Below are 7,969 nucleotides of genomic sequence, written 5' to 3' on the forward strand. Positions count from 1 at the left end.
CTGATAATTCAAAGATATGACGTAATGATTCCCTCCGACCTAAACAGGTGTATATATAACACACACAAACAAAAAATTGAAATTGGAATAACGAGTGGCTTTTTTGTTTCGCGGATGGAGGAAAAAATCCCTTTTATGTGCGACAGATGTCTCCGGAGTGTGGCGTCGTCTGTCCCTGAGCAGTTTTTTTTCTTCATTCAACTGAATATTCAGATGTATTAATAAACTCTAACATCCAACCACAAGGAATATTGATCTGAATGAAGCACAGATTCATTCGATTATAAGTTGCCATTGATCGACCAGAATCTTCTCAACCGAATAAAAAAAAATCTTCAAATTTTTATCATTATTGATCTTGTTTGTATTTTTTTCTTATTTAATTTTGTTTTGTCCTGATTTGCACACTATATGTGCAGGTGATAGGAATCAAAACATGAAAGGTTACAAGCTGTGCAAGAGAAAGTACAAACTGCACAAGAGAAGGTTACAAACTGCACAAAAGAAAACATCTGCAACATATTTTGGAAATTATTTGTTATAATTTGATTTGTTCACTACAAAGTATCACTCAAAATATTGAATTTAATTCAAAGTCGAAGAGTCACACGGTCTACATGTACCAAAAATCATATAATTTTTTTCCAAATGTGGACCTCTAATTAAAACTTTTGAAAATCCTCCAATATTTCTTGGTCAAAGAAAATGCGTATATCTTTAAGGACCTTTTTTTGCACAGGGAAGTATTCAGCATATCTCCTTGCAGTGTTATGATAAGTAAGGGGATTCACTTATCTATTTTATCGAAATTGCCACTAGTTTCAACATAGTCAGGGAAGTAGTGAGTAAATACAAAGGGACTAAAATTGAGAATTCACTCTTAACGAGAGCCGTACAGAATGACACAGTGTAGGAATAATAAAGGGCTGTCTTGTTGTAGTCACTTTGCATATAGATTACATGTAGAAACATCCTAATACATGTAACATGGTAAATAATATTGTAGAACTTGCCACAAAATCTCAGAAAAACCGATTTAGTACATAAAACGCTTTCAAGAAAAAAAATAAAGTCAAGTAATTACTGATTTTAACTAATATGTATTTTGTGCGATTGAAAAACAAAACTTGGATTATCTACAAGTATACATTATGTACGCTGACATTGAGTAGTTCATGGCGCGGTAACGTGTTGGTATTACAAGGTTTCTATGATAGGAAACGCGTGGTCTTATTACCAGAAGGAGTGAAATGATTGATTTATTAGTGTTAACCTGTTAGTGGATTACGACATTTCTATTCCCCATATAGTACTATTGAAAATTGTTAATTGAATACGAGTGTCGTTTAACATGTCACCAAGCCATGGGCAATCGCCATCGTGCATGATCGGAAGTTAAGGGTAATCGACTGTTTCATTTTATATTACTTTTTTCACATTTTGAGGCACATTTATTGAATTTGACAATTTGCAATATTTTTAAAAATATAAAGTCAAAATTATGAAGTATGTTGAGCGTATCTGCATAAATAATAGTAAGAGACAAGAGGTCTCTCTCCCACAGTTTTGAATAATATTTAAAGTCATTCGCTCGTCAGGAAAATTCATTATAAATTTAACAGTGTCGAAATATTTGTCACAAACATTTTCATTCCTGTTTGTCATTTTCTTCCCAGTCATGTATCATTATTCGTAAATACGGCTTTATAATGAAGAGTAGCCTCGAGTGCTTATTCTCCAATCAGATTTGTTGACATAACTGTCACATGACCGTAAAAGACAGCGAGGACTTTTACAAACCGTGAATCCCTACTGTAAACACTACAAGTATCCGAATAAGTTACAGTAATAACATTTTATTACTCTAACAACTGATATTAAGGGGGCCCTTGTTACGACATAAGTATATCTGCATTAACGCACGGTGTCAATATCGATCAAGCAACTGGTAAACAGAAATACCAACCGGGTCAAACTAATTAACCAAATAGATACTACAAATACCACTTCTTGACTAACAGTATAGGAAAACATCCCGAGTGTCGTTTTACTACCTGCTTATGAGCAAATATGCTCATGTTCTATCTCAAAGAAGCGTTTATAACCTGCCGAGGGTAATGAAAAATCATTGGAAACTGAAGTCATCTGTATAGGTGGTTTGTCAGCGAAATAAATAGTTTACCTCACGCTAAGAGCAGGCTATGTGTAGTGTACATGTACAGGATGCTAGTGTCACAAGAGAGTTCGATGAGTTTTGTAGTTAACATTATATATACTAATAAAAACATGCTTTAAGTGAATCAATTCAATAAACGATATATCAGCAAGAACCCCGAACAACCAATAGTAGACTAGTATCAAAGTCAATGTCAACTTATTTTCAGAGTTAGGGATAAGAATGCCTAAATTGTTGCTTAAAAGAGAACTTACACCGTGTTGCTCTACTGTATTTTTCTTTTTGTATGCTTAAATCTACGTAATTATGCACCTGTGTACCAATTTCAATACGTCTTTACAATTTTTTGACCAACTGCTGTTCCGCTTTCAATACAACGATTTATATTAATTTTTAAACTGGACACAATATGACCGACAACTAGATTGATTGCATCCTCACAGCGTCAGGGGTCCTGAATCAACACGTTGCCGTTGGACGGCAACGTATTGACTCAGGACCCCTGACGTTGTGAGGATGGATTGATTGATTGTTTGTTGTTTTGGGTCCTTTGCGAGAATTCTCACTCATATGAGACGTCGCTATGTACCGGCGAAAGGCTTCTTTAGACCCCAGGGCCATCGAACACGGTACTATAGTATCTCCCGATCATGAAGAGAGCGCCCTACCACTAGACCAGACCGGTCACACAACTAAACACCAAGTATCTATAAAACAGCAAATATACATAAAATGTGTTGTTGTTGTCGTAATAAAAAACTAAAAAAGAATTTTGAGAGAAAACTTGCAAACAGTGAGTGCATTTTAAGTAGTACTATTTTCCAAATCGCTCTATTTTAATGAAATATTTTCGATTGATTGACGTTTTCTTTGGCTGCCGTGCTGCAAAGCCATTTCCTTTTTATTTCTTTTCCGTCACAGAAATAGAATCTGCCATATAGAAGTAATTGGAATTAATTTTCCCCCTTTTAACGCAAGAAATAGAAAGAGATCTTTGAAACTTCACGGAGCAATTATTTTGATAAAATCAATATCAATGGTCATATTATTCTATAAAGCCGTCAGAACACACCGAGTTTAGCCGCCATTGCAGGTTCTAATCTGATGACAATCTGGCCGTTTTGTTTGGGATCATATTTAATATGTGAAACAATTTACCACGTCGATAATTTGTGAACAACTGCTGCTACCAATATTCTCAATTCATCCAAAATGAAATTGAACAGATTAGAAATGAAGATTCCAATGTTTTCTTTGAAGCACGTATCTAATATTGAAGTTATAGCCAGTTATAGTTAAAGAGTGTATTTTGTCTTTAATGATTTGGAAAAATACGTATAATCAATGCTGAATAACATTTTACACAGATAATTGGGAACAGAAGGCACGTTCCTAACTGTCCAACAACAGTGAATCAGTGACACTGAAAGGAAAGAAAAAAATTATGTTAGACTTTGCTTCGCATTTAACCATTTCATGACTAGATAATACCAGAATGCTGTGTAGGATTAGAACGCGCAATGAGTTAGGGAACCTAAGATGATCCGGGCAGTAATACGACATATGGTCATTCAACAAACAATCATTTGAGTACAGCCCATGGGTCATTCATTCCTTATGACCTTTAGAACGAAACAAGAAGTTATCTCTTATGAAAACAAGGGCGCATATTTTGTTAAGGATTGATGTACCTTACTTGTAAAAGACAGAATACATTATATTAACAATGCGGAACAAGTATTCCCGGATTTTCAGACATGTTTCTGCTTCGCCAGAATTACAAATCACACCTGGCTTCAAAGTCTGCTATGGCGTTTTCTTCTGACTAAAAATTCCTTTTCCCAGCGGGAACACAAAGTTGACTCCCATATCATAGCCTTGTAACTTTTCAGATGCTACTATTTTGTCTAACCGGGCGTATTAATTTCGAGCAATATGTTGCTAAAAATAGAGACCATTATTCTTTTTCTTTTTTCTTTTTTTTTTTTTTTTTTTTTTTTTGCGTACGCTATATGTTGGACTAGTTAGGAATCTTAAGCAACATGGAATGTCCCGTTACGAATTGTACATATGCTTCAGAGTTTAATTATTCACCAGTTTTCTTTGCAGCAGAGATTTGGGAATTGTGACTCAGTTTTAGTCCGTGTTCTTCTATTACAAATGAATAAGTTGTAAATTATACGAGCGTATATTTAAATAGATATCTATTTATCAGCTGCCAATATATAGCTCGAAAGTTGTAGAAACAAACAACCTTGAAGATCATTAATGTCGTTCTATTTTTGTTTTTCTCTTAATCAGGATTTGTCAAATACAGCTACAAATGTATAAAACGTGGTTATCGTTGCTGTATCAGGGTCTTTAACCGGAATACGTGTTTATTTTATGGACACTTAATCATTATGTTCTGTTGCATTTTTAAAACAGACAAAGATGTATAAGACTCTCCAAATTTGCATTTTTATAGCCACAAAAAATAAAGTATGTCAAGCGTAACATTTATGTGTAATGGATGTTTTTTAAAGACTCATTTTACACACCATAAATAAAGAAAAGGGTTATAGCAAGGAGTATCACAAAAAGCAGTGCATTGTTGGGATACTCGATCACTGTATATTTTAATGTTGATACTGACATAGTAGCGCAAATTATGCAAATATAGCAAATAATTTAAAAGATCACAATGTGTAATAGAAGACTTCTAGACGATATTAAATATGTCATATTAAGTTTTCACCCGTATTTTAAAGAATTTACAACTAAATTATAGGGAAGTATGAGCAAACCTACAATGCATATACAACTGAGAATCAAGAATTTTTTATTGACCATACAAATGAATGTATTATCTGACCATACAATTTAAGTGAATGTATTATCCCCGGTGTGACAATATTGAAAAAGAATCATCTTTAAATTTATAATGCCCGAAATGATAAATAAAATATCATTGGATATCATGGTATTTCTGCTCGTCAGGGGCGAACACACCCTATATCAGGCTAAACTTTCCTAACTAAAAGATATAACGTGGACAAGATACTACGCGGACAATGTCTTAATTTGACTTACTAGTATGACCTTGCGACATCAAAATTGATAGGGGCATCAACATTTTAGAATGATGTCTGTCAAACAAACGGATGTCAAAATAATATATTGAGAGGACAGTTCGATCTACCGACAGACAGACTAAAAAGTCCTTTGAGTTATGACGTTCAAACCCTTCGACTTGAAATAAATAGGGATCATGTACTCCTTAGGGATACCAGTGTAAGAAATTCAAAGGTTCACAAGATATATTGAGTAGACGATATTTTCTTGTGTCAAGAGTACCTTGACCTTTGTTTTTGTGACTTCGATATCAATAGGGTCATCTGCTTAGAGGATTCCAGTGTATCAAGTTAACTGTCTGTCAAGCAAAGGGTTCTCAAGATACTAAGTACTGAGCGGATATCATCTCCCTTTGTCCAGAGTAGTTTGACCTCAGGCATATAGAATCTGGGGTGAGGGTTGGGTGTGGAGGAGGGGGAGGGAAAGGGTTGCAGGAGACCTGCTCCCATCCCCCTCAATTTTTTTTATGAATGTAAGTTTTTACTTATCTACTATATAATGTTCATTGAAGGGCTGGTGCCCCTCGGTTAACCTCGGTGGACCTTAAGACCTTAACCCAACCCCCCCTTCTAATTTTTTTTTTTTTTAAAAATGGAGTTGGAAGAATTCTCCTCTTTGGAGGGGGGGGGGGTTAGTCAAGGATTTTTTTTTCAGGTAAGTTGTCTTTTTTTTTTCATTATAATACCTCCTTTTTAAAGATCTATCCTATATTTGTGCCTGACATTTATTTTTTCTACATCGCACCTAAAATAGGTTTTAGAACACAACTGGTTATGTTTACTTTAACCCAGTATCACTTATTGCATTTGGCTAGGACTTCAGCAAATGTAAAAAGTAAGATGCCATGGATTACCTAATGAGTTTGTATCATATAATCTTTATGAATCATATAATAAAACATGCAGTCAATGCGATGATTTAGCTACCTTCGAAGAACAATATTCACCTCGCCCTTCGGGCTCGGTGAATATGTACTCCGCAGGCGGCTATATCGTCGTATTGACCTCAAAAACAGTAATAATTGTATAATATTGATAGATTATTATTATTCGCTTCACTCGAGAATAAAAGTTGGTAAACAATTTGCATTATACGCTGTTTAAGATAGTTCTTAAAAAATCGTTAGAACTCAACAATGTACAAGTATATCTAATTAAAGAAGCACGAATATCACAGTTATGAACACGTATAAGTTATTTGCTTAATGTTACTATTATAATCACTTTTTAGAATGACATAACTATAAAAAATGCTTCTAACATAAATCCGTTTTAAAAGGCTTAAAATGGAAGATATTCGTTTAAAGAAACAGACAATAAACACCACGGTGAACGAAGACAATCACTGATGGCGCCTGACAGCATCTCGGTTATGGAGATTAATCATCGAGAGAAAACAACGAGAGACATTCACCTAGAATGGACAAAGGTCCAGCATTAAAAATACATGAGAAAAATACACGGTTCCATTGTTTGTCGTTTCTCCTCTTAATACGCGATAAAATATAACACCAATGCGGATGGCTTTTCTCCTCAAACGATCTACTGTATGAACTGGGTTGCTTAAGTTCTCCTACAAAGAATGTGTGTGGTCAGTATATTGTATTTCAACAGGTTAAATTATATATTCTGTCGGGGTTTTTTTTCTGTGGAAAAAAAGAAGAAGAAAAAACAACAACGGGAAAGTTCGATCGAAAATATTCATGAGTGATTAAATTTCAGATCTGCATGCTTGAAAAAAAAAAAAAAAGAACTATCCGCAAGAGTCCTCGTGTCATGTTGCCGTTTGCTACTTAATTTAACACCCTCCATTTCAAAACGATCAGACAATTACACCAATGCGCAAAAACTAGAAAATATGAGTAGCTGAGCGCACTCAAAAAAACTAAATACATCTTCAGTTAACAGGGTTCTCCATCTTCTCTTCGGCGTCTCATTTTCATAAAAAAAAATATCAGTACATTTTGTTAATGGATGTTCAATTATCCCGCAATCAATAAATGACTCAGGCAGAAAGATTTCATCACCTCGTACTATGGTTTTTTGCTTTTGATCTTTGAACGCAAGACAACAACAAAAAATCAATTCGGATAAAAAGCATTCTTTTGGCGGATCAGTGTTAAATGGAAACAAAGAACATGTAGCTTATTAGCTTCAGTAAACATTGGCGATATGCTTGATTTCTGAATCACTGATGGAGAATGAGGAGGGATGTGATCGCGTAGACGGGAGGATATGGCCCCTCTGGTGACAAATGTCTCTACTATCGGACACCAGTTTCAAAAACTCAAGTCCCGAGGGCCAGGTCTGTTGACAAAGGACTTTTATAGTTACACAAATGAGACGTAGGTCCGGTGAATATTTATTACAATCCTAAGACCCAGCGACAGAGGACTAGATTTCACAAACCATTGGCAAAGAATTAGTTGGGTTTTTTTTTTTAACGAACTCGAAAGTCAAGCTTTATGACAGAGGCCCTAAGACTAATGCAATTCTGACAGGACCAACTTGAAGGTACCATGATATCTTTCGCAGAGACAAGGTTGATCGGGCTTTGTGGTTCCTGTAATCTCCTTCTTATTCTTGGACAATTGTTTTCTGTCCCCGTATCCGGAGATTCAGGGGTATATAGATGTAGCTTTTGGTCTGTCTGCTTGTTTGTCCCCAAAATTTAATCTTG

Source organism: Saccostrea echinata, unplaced genomic scaffold, assembly GCF_033153115.1.
Source record: "Saccostrea echinata isolate AGI-Se365-2 ecotype Australia unplaced genomic scaffold, CSIRO_AGI_Sech_v1 ptg000015l, whole genome shotgun sequence".
Classification (NCBI taxonomy): domain Eukaryota; kingdom Metazoa; phylum Mollusca; class Bivalvia; order Ostreida; family Ostreidae; genus Saccostrea; species Saccostrea echinata.